At 41.1% G+C, this 12,659-nt stretch overlaps 1 protein-coding gene across 3 annotated transcripts in view; it reads right to left on the bottom strand.

Moving 5' to 3' along the window:
* LOC122868874 (speckle type BTB/POZ protein) overlaps positions 1-12,411 on the bottom strand; it is a 157,154-nt gene extending 144,743 nt beyond the window's left edge. For all 3 annotated transcript variants that reach the window (XR_006376196.1, XR_006376197.1, XM_044181285.1), the window contains exon 1: positions 12,303-12,411. The gene's annotated coding sequence lies outside the window, so the exon portion shown is untranslated. The remainder of the gene's footprint in view (positions 1-12,302) is intronic.
* Positions 12,412-12,659: the final 248 nt, after the last annotated feature.

The following is a 12,659-nucleotide window of genomic DNA, read 5'->3' as shown; positions in this document are numbered from 1 at the left end:
AGCACTGAGGAGCAGGAAGGCCTGAATACTAGACATAAAAAGGAGCCAGTCAGACTATCAGTCCTCCTCTACAGCACTGAGAGACTCAACTTAAATTAAAGGTTGCTGAGTACAAACAGCATGAAAAAGACACACATTTCCACCTTGTGCAGCAAACATAAACACACATCCCCTCATGTCGAAAATGGCTGGTGGGAGATCAAAGATTTTACAGATGTTTAAAAGAACCATAGGTTCACTGCAGGGGTCAGATATCTTACAGAGGAGCAAGGTAAGAAAGAGGGAGGCTGAGAGGGAAAAAAGTGTGGGGAATGGAGGGGAAAAGGGGAGCTTAAAAAGCTGCAGGCGAAAGACAGTAGGGAGAGAAGAGGAAGACTGGGATGACGAGTAAGTGAGAAAATGCAAATGCGAGGCTGCCAAAGAAAAAGAGGAAAGAGAAGAGAGAGAACGTGAGAGAGTACTATAGGGACTGTTGGAAGAGAATCTGAAGAGCAGAACAAAGCTGACAATGAAAAAATGTGGCAGGGGGGTAGAGAGCACAGGAGGAAATGGCAACACATGAGACTTGACGAGCACGTATCACGCAGCCTTTTGCTGCTAAAATGGACTGCATGCTTTCTTATATGTCCTTCAAAACGTAGTGCTGGCGGCTGTAGACATCACAGCACAATATGTTTCAAGAAAGAAAATGCAGGAGACAGAAAATGAAAAGATGAATACAGGTAGCAAGAAAGAGGGAGAAGTATAATAAAAAGGATGGAGTTGATCTGTTGGCATCTGTTTGTCACAAGCCAGAAGCACAGGGAGGAGTAGGAGGAGGAGTGTAGGCAGACTGAGAGGTAGCTCCTCCTCAGTCTTGTGCTATCTGGCTGTCCTCTACCAGCAGCTGGAGGCTAAACTAACCAGAAAGAGAGGAGAGGCCTTGGGAAGGGGTCATCCATAATTACCGACCAAAACAAAACTCAGGGATGCACATCTGCATCATTAGCAGAGGAGCCCAGAGTCCCCTGATGTCTACCTGCTGCACAACAGATCCCTCAGGCCACCACAGTGCCTGTGCACAATCGCCATACAGCGATGTCAGCCTCCTCTTCCTGAATATTCATCTGCCTCATTAACACTCAAGTGTGAAACACAGCATATTGCATGAGACTCCAGTTACTTGGAGAGAGAGCGAGAGTTGAGGGAGGGAGAGGAAAGGGGAAGAAGAGATGGGACACATGGTGACTGTAGAGGAAGCAAAGGGGAAGAGAGACCAAGTAAGAGGCAAAGCCTTCTTTTCATTGCAAGCAAACTTTTTTTGAATCTCAAGAGTGGAGGTGGGAAAAATGTCCTATATTGTTCCGGGAGCTGATGCCCTCCTGTCGCTTTTCCTTATGAAGCCAGACTAGGGCAGTATGAAAGCAGAGTCAGCAGCAGGGACAGCACAGCGGGAGCACAGGATGGGAATTTTACCCTGCAAATCCTCCAGCAATAAAAGCTTTAAAACAGCTGCAATTTCTCTGCTAAAGTCTGGCTGTTCACAGTAACTGCTAAACTGTGGAGGATATGTGTGAATACACATTAACACAAGTTGCAGCCGTACAGACATTCATACAACCCGTCCTTGTTCAGTAACAAAACACACCCGCACATACAGACGTACAAAGCCAGGCTGTCTTGTACGCAGACACTGATTCTGTCAGTCCACTCAGACAGACTCTTTCTCTCTGAGCCACTTGCCAACAGACACACATGTGGACAGATACTACCACACACAGAGAGAGGATTATTTTCTCTTTATGTTGTAATGCCAGTGAATCTCTTAACAGGAACTGCCAACAGGGGAAATCTCCCATCCTGCAGCTGTGTCCTCAGAGAGACCCTGGAAACTATAGAAACAGCAGACTCTATTTCCTTGACTTTCTCTTTGCGGCTTTGGTCACAGAAACAGCTGGCCACTCGGGGAGGAAGAGATGAGGCAAAGTCAGGCGATGCCCAAAATTTTGCCCCACCAGAGTCACTCTGGTCCTTTAAAGGGCACTGACAAACCCGCTGTAACATAATTGGACCAGGTCTCTGGAAATCAATACTGCGGCGTACATCAGGGGCCTCCACCAAAGCTATTTCATATTCCACCTTCTACACACGATTTCTGACAAATAAAACCCTTCAATTTCAGAACGGTATGAACTATCGATTTCACAGCCTTACTCTCCCTCCGCCTCCTCCTGTCCTCTCTCTTTTCCAGTCCCCTAACATTGACGTGCAACTCCTTTCCCACTCTGTTACAAGGAAACAGGAGTGGTTTCTGTTGGGGGTGAGGAGGGTGGAGTGGTCCTTACCAGTGAACCTCATAATTTTAGACCATTCAAACCCCTTACAAGTGGCTTCCCATGGATTTATTTAAATTGGTTTGGGACAAGGTCCTTCTACAAGAGAAGTTTCATCCATTTGTAACATGAATCATGAGGGCAACTACAGTAATATCTTTTAGTGTAGTTCTTTAATTATCTTTAAAATATTCAAATGTAACAAAGGAGCTTTTTTATAGATGCATTTCAGTTTTTTCAGTTGTTTAAATTCTCTGTTCTTTCTTTTAACTTGCTTTCAGTTATTACTCTGAAAGCACTTAGAGCTGCATTTCTTGTGAGAAAGGTGCAACATATACAGTTTGAAGTTTGTTATTATTATCTAGAGATGCAACTAATAATTATGTTCATTATTGAATAATCTGTCGATTACTCTTGATTAATCAGATAATTGTTTGTTCAGAAAATAGTGAAAAATGCCCCTCACAAGTCCCAAGAGCGCAAGGTAACATTTTTAAAAATGTAATGGTCCAAAATACAAATATATTCAATTTGTTTTTAGTAAAGACTTAAAAAAAACAGCAAATAATGAAACATGAGAAGCTGGAACCAGTTCATTTTGACTTAAGCGATTAATCAATTATCTAAATTGTTGCCTTTGTTTTTTGAAGACTAGTCAATTAATCGACAAATCATTTCAGCTCCATTATTTTTATTATTAGCCTATATCAAATGGTACATTACTAACTCAGGAGGCCACATTGTCTGCAAAAATAAAACAAAAATTGCAGGAAATGTTTCATGTCACACAATCACAGCATAGTATGACTCGAAATTTGTAATAATGTAAATATGCCATCTGTATGCAACAACTATCCATGTATATGAGTAATTGAGTTCTGTTAGACCCACATCTAGATGTTACTGTTATTGCTGTCATTAAACATCTAAACTCCAGTTTCGGGCTTCATGGACACTGTAGTTTTCATCAACACCCTCAACACTTTGTCAGACTGAGCCTCTCTTCGCTTTTGGGCATAATACATTATTCCCACTGCCTTCAACATTTTACCTAAAAATGTAATCCTTCTCAAATGCCAAATCAGACAATATTTAGATTTTTTAGATTAGATTCAACTTTATTGTCATTACACATGTACAAGTACAAGGCAACGAAATGCAGTTTAGGTCTAACCAGAAGTGCTATAAGCAAGTGCAGGATATAAAGTGTGTGCATAAATGCAGGATAGAGCAATATTATGAAAATGTTTTACAAGTGGTACTATGGACATTATATACAGATGGCATTACTATAAACAGAAGTATACTGATGGATATGTACAATAATGAATTGGACTGGGCAGCACAGCAGTGCAATGAATATTAACTAGTGCAAATTATGGACAGAAATAGTTAACAGTGCAGTAGATGAGTTATTGCAGTATTCAGTACATAGTACTGGAGTGCAAATGATGCAGTGTATGTATAAATAAATAGTCCGGTAGTGCAAATGAACATGTGGTACATGTATCAAAAACAATATAAAAGCAGCAAAAACAATATAGCAGCATTTAAAGTTAAGGTGTATGAGGGGACAGTGGAATCAGCAGGGGGCAGAGTTCAGTAGGAAGACAGCTCTGGGGAAAATGTTTCTCAGTCTGCTGGTCCTTGTCCGGAGGTACCTGAGGCGCCTGCCAGAAGGCAGGGGAGAAAACAGTCTCTGGGCAGGGTCAGAGGAATCCTTAAGAATGCTGCGGGCTCGACACAGACAGCGTTTGCTCTGGATGTCCTCAATGGCTGGAAGGGGAGTCCCTGTGATGCGCTGGGCAGTTCTCACCACCCGCTCCAGTGCCTTGCGCTCTGCAGCAGAGCAGTTCCCATACCAGACTGTGACACAGTTGTTTAGGATGCTCTCTACTGTGAGCTGAGGACATTTGGTTCTTCTTCAGTGTCCTCAGGAAAAAGAGGCACTGGTGAACCTTCTTGACCAGGCAGGAGGTGTTGGTGGTCCAGGACAGGTTCTCCGAAATATGGGTCTCCAGGAACTTGAAGCTGGAGACACGCTCAACAGCAATCCCGTTAATGTGGATGGGGTCATGTGTGCCTCCTCTATACCTTCGTGAAGTCCACGATGAGCTCCTTTGTCTTGGAGGTGTTAAGGAGCAAGTTATTGTCTGAGCACCATGTGGCCAGGTGCTGGACTTCCTCCCTGTAGGCAGTCTCATCATTGTTGTTGATGAGACCAATCACCGTAGTATTGTCTGCAAACTTGATGATGGCGTTAGATCCATGCACAGGCCTGCAGTCAAGTGTGAAGAGGGCGTAGAGGAAGGGGCTCAGCACACAGCCCTGTGGTACACCAGTGCTGAGTGTGATGGTGGTGGAGCAGTTGTGGCCTCACCTAAAAAGCTGAGGTCTGTTTGTCAGGAAGTCAGCCATGACAAAGCTGGAAATGGTAATCAAACCAGTAGGATGATTCACCATTTTCCAGGTTTAAATGCCAGATAATATCAGTAGAACTGGATTTGACTTTTAGGCAGTGACACTTTTAACTAACTGTGTTGTCAGTAATTCATATTCAGATGCCTACCCTGGGTCACGAGTTGTGCAGAGCAGCCTGGCAGAGACCGGGGACCTGACCAGTTCAGATCACAGGTCCAAACTCAGCATGCATGCATGAATTAAATACATCTAAATGGCAGATGGCGAGAGAGCTGGCTCGTGTCTGACTCCAAGACAGTGATGTAGAAGAAGCAGAGGATGAGGCTGCGTATTAGAGTGAGGAATGGCTTGGCTTGTCTTAAAGATTACTTTTCCTCTTAAAACATTCACTTCATCTGTGTCACTCCTGCTCCAAACTTGTTATTGGAAAATAGGAAAGGTGGAAAACCATTCGATGCCGGCACTGTCTACATCAGTCACACACTGACACACATATACACACAGAAAATACATTTCATCCTCCATATCCGAAACAGCCAATAGCACTGGAAGGCATTTGCGACCTCAATCCATATTTCAATTTCCCTCCTCTCATGCAAACTAATTCAATATTTGCTGCCTTCCCTCACAAGCGATCGGCAATGTGAGAAATGAGCTTCTTCTCATGCTGCATCTATAAAAGGCCCAATCAGAGACATTTTTGAGTGGGCCTCTGCCTATATCATTTATGTCTTTGTAGGCCTGCACACAGGCAGATTCTTGGAAGTAGCATTAGAGGACGAAAAATCTGTGCTTTGAAACATTTTCACCACACTAATACAAAATGCAGATCACTTTTCTCCATATTTTCTGTACTCAGAATGTATTCAGCCCACATTAGCTACATTTAAAACTCATATTTTACATCACACATTGTCAGTGCTTAAGTCAACAACTTAACTACTCATATTTTCAAACCAATTAAATAAGCATTAAGCTACCAGTGGGATGTGATGTCAGTCGAATGAGTAGTTCAAAAATGATATACTGTACCCTAATTCGAGATTTGACCCTTAAAGTGGAAATCAGCTTAAAACAAATATCGCACATCCATTTTTTCTACATTCATCAGTTCTGATTTGTTAACTTGTAAAAGTCCCTCACAAAGACAGAAACTCCAAAGCTGTAGGCTGTGATGCCATCAGCCAACACTTTTTGGAACTGATCTACTGACACAGCTCAGGAGACAGACTGGACATAGTGATAAGCCCAATTTTAGGCGAATTTACATATATTCTCTTAATCAGGCTCATTAGTGGAGTCAAACTCCATTCATTTAGAGAGTCTACAATGGATTTCTGACAAGTGAATGATTTCCAATTACTTTCTCCTCACTAACATTAGCATTTGATGCACTAACTGCTGTAGCATTTTACACTGTGACAACCTAGAAAAGACTCACACATTTTGACATTTTCCCCTGCAGCGCCATCAACAAAGCAATTCTCCAAAAGCACACAGCCAAATAAGAACATGAGTGTCAACAAATACAGTACATGGTTAGCTGGGTGCAGCAGAGTCACTGCTCCACTGAGAAGTGGTGCAGTGCAGATACATTTTACATGTTTACTAAAATGTACCATACTCCTCCAATCCTCACTGTTTACTTTGGACAGTATATTATTGATCCTTATATTCTTTCCTCCAATTCACTGTCAACGCATTCACGTGAGCATGCGTGCAAGTATGTACACACCAACATACCCATACTTATTTGATGTTGTTGAAATAGGCAAATATGGGTAAAAACACCTTCTCCAACTAGGATCCTGGCTACACTTTTCCTCACAACTCTTAAGCAAGCAGGTAATAGCGACAAATTTAGGGGCTTAAACGAAGACAGCTTTACGATGCCTGAGCGGCCTCTATGACTCGATTCCTGTCAGATTCTATTAGCTTGGCCTCCACTGTGTGTTTCGATTGGCTCTTGGCCTATTCCCAGCAGTTACAGAAGCACCTCCCGTAAATAAACCAAATGGCTGCATCTTGTAGTGTATGAAGAGGGGAGGGGGGCTCTGGGCAGCTGGGCGCTTGTGTATAACACATCTGACAGAGTGGTTGAATAGTTTAATATACAGCACCGAGCTGAATGGACACAGTTGACTAGAGGGAGAGCTCGACACACATCAGTGTAAGATTTTAGATTTGACTAGTGTTTAAGAAGAATACAAGCAGCCAGGCGAGAAAAGCACTTTTAAATCAAGACAAGTGGTTTCATTCCACTCCACACACACACACTCCTATAAACAAAAGAAAAAGTGTGTCTATCTGCCAGCTGCCAGGTGGAAGTCTAAGGAAAGGCCACCTGTCTAATAACTGTTTTTGATGCATACAGCTCAGCAATATGAAACTGAGCATCTGGCCTGTCCTCTCCAAACTGATCTTGTTAACAGCATGCGTATCTGTGTTCCTCTTATATATAATTTATTTGGGTGGTTCACCCAAATAGGTTTTCCCCTGCCAAAAAACTTTGTGTTTATTAATTCAACCAATCAGGGCTTGTGAATGCAATGCAGTTTGGCCACCAACACTGAGCTGCCAGATGTCCACTGGATATTTTCATAAGGAGCACACACTGTTTCCCTCAGTTTGAGAATGTATTTGTTGTTGTCCACCAAAAACTGAGAATCGTTTCAACTATTTTAAAACCAAGACACTTGTTCTTTATAAACCAAATACCCCAAGAGTAAAACAAAATTGAATAATAAATTCTAGCAACAATTATTAAAATGCAATGCTTGACATGCTGCGGCTGAATTGTGAGAAAACACAATGACATGACAATCAGCTACGTGTTACTTTGAATTTTGAAAATATCTATATACCAAAACACAGAAAAAAATCTATTTGGGAATAATACAGAAAAGCACAAGCTGTACTTCTTATTTAATAATCAATAGCATAATAATGATATTCTGTGGTAATATGGTAATGGTAAATATTAGTTTCATATACATATATGACTGTCACAGATCTTAATAAAATATCTACTTTATTGTTTGTGTATACTTCTGTATGGGCCTTTTTCACAGCGGACATTTTGACTTAGCAAGAAAAGCACAGGTGTAATTAATATCTTTAACAATGGCTTTAACAATGGCTTTAAGTCCAACAATGTATTTAAGTCCATCAGTGAGTCTTCGTCAGTGAACCAGCATACACAGTGACAGGGCCCTGAAACTAGTAAAGCAAAATGGAGTGCAGTACTTGTTAATATTATTAATTACACCTGTGGTTTTCCCTCTATGTCATGTCAAAATGCTTGCTGTGAATAAGGCCTATTGTGCTATAGTCTAATTTTTGCTGATTCTCATCAGCCGCGTGAGTGGTGGGCACCCATTTGACTTTTCTGGCACGTTTTTCTTCAGATTTGACTTGAAAATTTGCAAGGTCAGCCAATAGAAACAGCGTTGTCTCTATGTTTCTCTTGTTTTTAAAAATACAAAAGTAATTATTACAGTGATCATCACCCATTTTGTACATTATTACAGTATTTACAGTCGATGATCATTCTGGTCAATATTTTTTTATTACTTATGCTAGACGGTGACATCAGATCCTGCAGGGTAATTTTGTTAAGACTGGAATTGTGACTTAAGTGACTGAGTGATGACAGAGTTGCAGCACAATACAGTTTGATGATGAACGCTCGTCTTTTTGCTTTAACTTTCAGTTAGTGCTTATCCTTCCGTACTTCAGGCCACATACCTGTTACCACTTTACTTCCAGCAGGTCAGCCTCAGTCTCAGTGAATCTATTAACATTAGTACTTCCAGTCCATGTTTATCCTTCCGAAGAGAATTCAATTAACAGACAGCAAACTTTTTGATATCGACTGCATTTCTCTAATCCGCTGTTTTGTTTCTGTGCCCTAAAAGCTGCCAAGCTGTGCATGCCGCCCCCTCTCTCGCTCCCTCCCCTTCTCTCTCCCTAGCCTCTCCTCCTTCTCTTCTCTTGCACTCAGGCTTCTCTGTGCTGGACCATCAGCCGTCCTGGGACCTCTCTCTCTCTCCTGGCTGTCGGTGCCTCATCCAGTCGTTGATCTGGATCTTCGTCCCCCAAGAGTTTCAGCCTCTACCCTTCTCTCCCTCTCTTCCTAGTTTGCATGTTATCATGGCTCTCTCTCCCTCTGTGTGTTTGTTTGTTTCTCCTCTCTGTGTGAATGCTGTGTCCTATTCTGTTTGTGTGGCCTGTCCTCTTTCCAGGTCTCTATGGTGAAGAGGATGTGGTGTGGCTCAGAAGCTGCTCAATTGTCCTCCTGGATCCATCCTCTTCACTTATGTTTTACAATCTATATTTTGTCATCATAATTGAATATTGTCATGTATGACTTCCTGTTACGAATCTATTCTGTACACACGACATCTAAAGCATGTCTGTCCGTCCTGGGAGAGGGATCCCTCCTCTGCTGCTCTTCCTGAGGTTTCTTCCATGTTTTTTACCTGTTAAAAGGGTTTTTTGGGGGGAGTTTTCCCATATCCGAATCAAGGGTCTAAGGAAAGAGGGTGTTGTATACTGTACAGATTGTAAAGCCCCTTGAGGCAAAATGTGATTTGGGATATTGGGCTATATAAATAAAATTGACTTGACTTGACATGAACTCAAATCTTGAAAACAGCACTGAGGCCTGAGAAGGAAAGACAGTATTTTATTTTGCAGATGGAGCTGCAGCTCAGTAAAACTTGAGATATTTCACCACAATGTAAGTTTTGTGCATCAAGAATCCCTCTTTACCAGCTATGTAAAGAATATGTGTAACAGTAGGAGAGGAACAGTAAAATGAGAAGAATGCAAAGCCAGCCGACGAGTTATCTTTGAGATTCACATATTTTCACCCATAGACTGTTATCAATCAAACAAGAGTTCCATTCAGAGCATTTCTGAACTCCCACACACCTCCCTGCACATGCATACAATTCAGCTGAGCAGAAAACGCTGTGGGAACAACAAACTGAATTTTTAACATGCACTTTCATACAAAATAGAGAGGACTTATGCTGCCAAATACAACTTTATATGCAAGCATTCAACTGTTTCACCAACTATGCTTCTTTTTTATTGCTATTCAACAAATAAGTATTGAGATGAGTTTTTACATGCCCTTTCAAAAGACTTTGTGTTTAACGAAACACTGTTATTTTTTGTGACTTATTCCACCAATTCACTGTAGACTCATTTGTGAATTGTTCATTTTATTTTCTAGTTTAAGGCATTTTTTGTCTTGTTACTTGCCTCTGTGACTAAGTTTTGTGAATTGATTTGTTTTCTGATTTGGTCATTTGTTCTGACTGCTGTTCATTTGTAGGCCATGACCGTACCCACCACTGAGGTCACCGAGGTCCGGACCTCGTGAAGTTGTGAAATAATTGCCTAAAAATAACCTTACTTTGGTGCGGCAAAGATATTGTAAAACACCAAGATTACAGACTTGCTCATCTGATCACCATCATTGCTTGTGTGTGGGTGGTGAAGTGGATGATCTTGTCGTTACTACAAAAACTTTACTCAACACGGTGGTTCAATGCCATTCATTCTCAGATATCATCTGACGAATAGCTCCTGTGCGGTCGTGCTACATTACAGTAGCCATCCATCATGATGCCGGCTAGTTAGTTTCACGTGAATGAATTAACTAGCTAGCCAGCTAACGTTAACTCCATCCATCCAATGGTAGACTGATAAACTTTCAAGGAAAGATGAAATGCTTTTCTTTCAATTCAGTTTGTGTAAATGGTTGAAATGCATGTTAAAATGAGGTACCCCTATACATTTTTATTTTCACTGCAAGATTATCCTTGTGGATGCCGGTAACATTTACATATAAATATCACTTGACCCTGTGTTTACTTTCTTCCATTAATCAAAGCTCAGCTTTGAGAAGGGAAGAGATACAGGACAAGTTGAGGAGACTAAGAGAAAAAGAAAAAGAGAAGGCGATGGAGATGAGAGAGGAAGAGCAGGTACTGCCCACTGTGCCCAGGATATGATTAGCATTATGTCCCTGTGCCGTTCAACACAAACAAAAACTGACCTGATCGAATTCAAACAATGTAATTACCACAGAGATTTATGGGTTATTTGGTAATTACAGTGGAACCTATAGACTAATTTTAACAACAACACAAACACCTGGAAATATTATAGTGTAATAATATAGTATTAATGTATAAATATATTATGTATAACACACATTTTGCTTATGTTTATGTACTGTACTGACACATTTCTATAATTCAAATCTAAAATGATGCAAACTCAAACAAAGATGAAATAAAGAAGGTGTATATCGTTTTACTAAATTATTTTTAATACACTTTGGCAGGAGAGACAAGTGAGGAGTCACAGAGAAAGGGACAGACAGTGAATACAGGGGGTGAGAGAGAACAAAGAGTAGAGGACGGAGAGAGAAATGAACAGAAAGAATGTGATGTTGAAGGCAGTGAGACAAGAGGATATGAGAGCGAGGGAGCATGTTATGCAAAGCAGAGAGACACAGAAAAGGAGGCTGAGAGAAAGAGCACAGGACAGGAGACACAAAGGGAAAAGAGAGAGAGAGACCAGACAAGCAGAGCGATGCTGGAGGAGACGTGACAGGAGGAGAGGAGAGAGAGATGATGTCAGTCAAAGAGTCTTAAACGCCTTAAAATGCACATATTTATTGCCACAGCAAGCCCAGTTATTATGTTATGATACAGATTTGTACAGATTTACTTTTTTTGGGGGGGGGCACTTATAGGATTGGTACTCTGTATCAGCGAGAAAAGGTTGGATTGATGCATCCCTATTCATTTGTTTTGTGAAAAGTGTTGTTTTACTCTGCACATTCAAGTTGATTAAGTTTTAAAAGTGGCAACTGTGGGTTAATTCTAAAATTAAGGTCACTTACAAAACTGAGTCACAGTTCTTTCTCTGCTTAAATAAAAATACATCACTCACTTTCTTCTCTGGGGTTTGAACCCACTTTTACTTTGACAACTTAATTTTCAACCATGATGCAGAGGTAATGTTAGGACCTCACTCTGTATCGCAGTAGACTTTCTGCCGGACTCTCCCTCACTCGCTGTGTTTCTACCGTGGCAGGTTGCAACCTGCGGCTGTCCTGCACTGCGCATGGAGATGCAACAAAGGGGGAAACCGTGGTCACTATTTGGCAGGATACTCCGGCTGAGCCGGAGGATACAGCATCACATGTTTTTTTATAGTAGGATCATTATTTTGCATGTCCCTGATGAAATTTTCACACAAATAATTTTTGCTGTAACACATCCAGCCAACAGACCTCGGCATGGCATAGAAAATGACGAAAAGCAGCAGAAAAGTCATCCCCACTAGATCGACATCACAAATAACAAATCTGAGCCGTTGCTGAACTGCTAACATTAGCCAGCTAGCGGCTAATATTTAAGCCATGTAAAAGTGCTTCCAGCGTTAAATCAAGCCCAAACTTCAAACGTACTTTATACGGGGAAAATATCATAAGATACAAGCGATAAGTGTAGGAAGCACCAATTCTATAGCTTTAAAACTCACCTTTGTTTTGCTGTTCCGCGAAAGGGATGAAGGATTTTAAGAGGCGCTGTCACTGCACTTCCGGGTTAGACTGTGACGTGTACAGACGCCCAATAAGCGGCTGGCCATGCTGGGATTGTTTTGGTTTTGGACACTGGATGTTACACTGGAAAATCAATACATTTCTTACTTTAACTGCCTGATATTTAACACTTAATGTCAGTGATGTCCAACTGTAGTTTAGTTTAGTTTAATTTCATGATTTCTCTTATTAATGTTAATTTAGATATGCTAAGAGAAAACTTTATTGATCCCCTTTATTGATATTCAGCATTACAGTAAGAAATAGACCAGAGAGCAGTGGTGGAAGAAGTATTC

This window comes from Siniperca chuatsi, linkage group LG21, assembly GCF_020085105.1.
Source record: "Siniperca chuatsi isolate FFG_IHB_CAS linkage group LG21, ASM2008510v1, whole genome shotgun sequence".
Classification (NCBI taxonomy): Eukaryota; Metazoa; Chordata; class Actinopteri; order Centrarchiformes; family Sinipercidae; genus Siniperca; species Siniperca chuatsi.
Note: the sequence above shows the minus strand (reverse complement) of the source record. Positions and strands in the feature narration are given on the sequence as shown.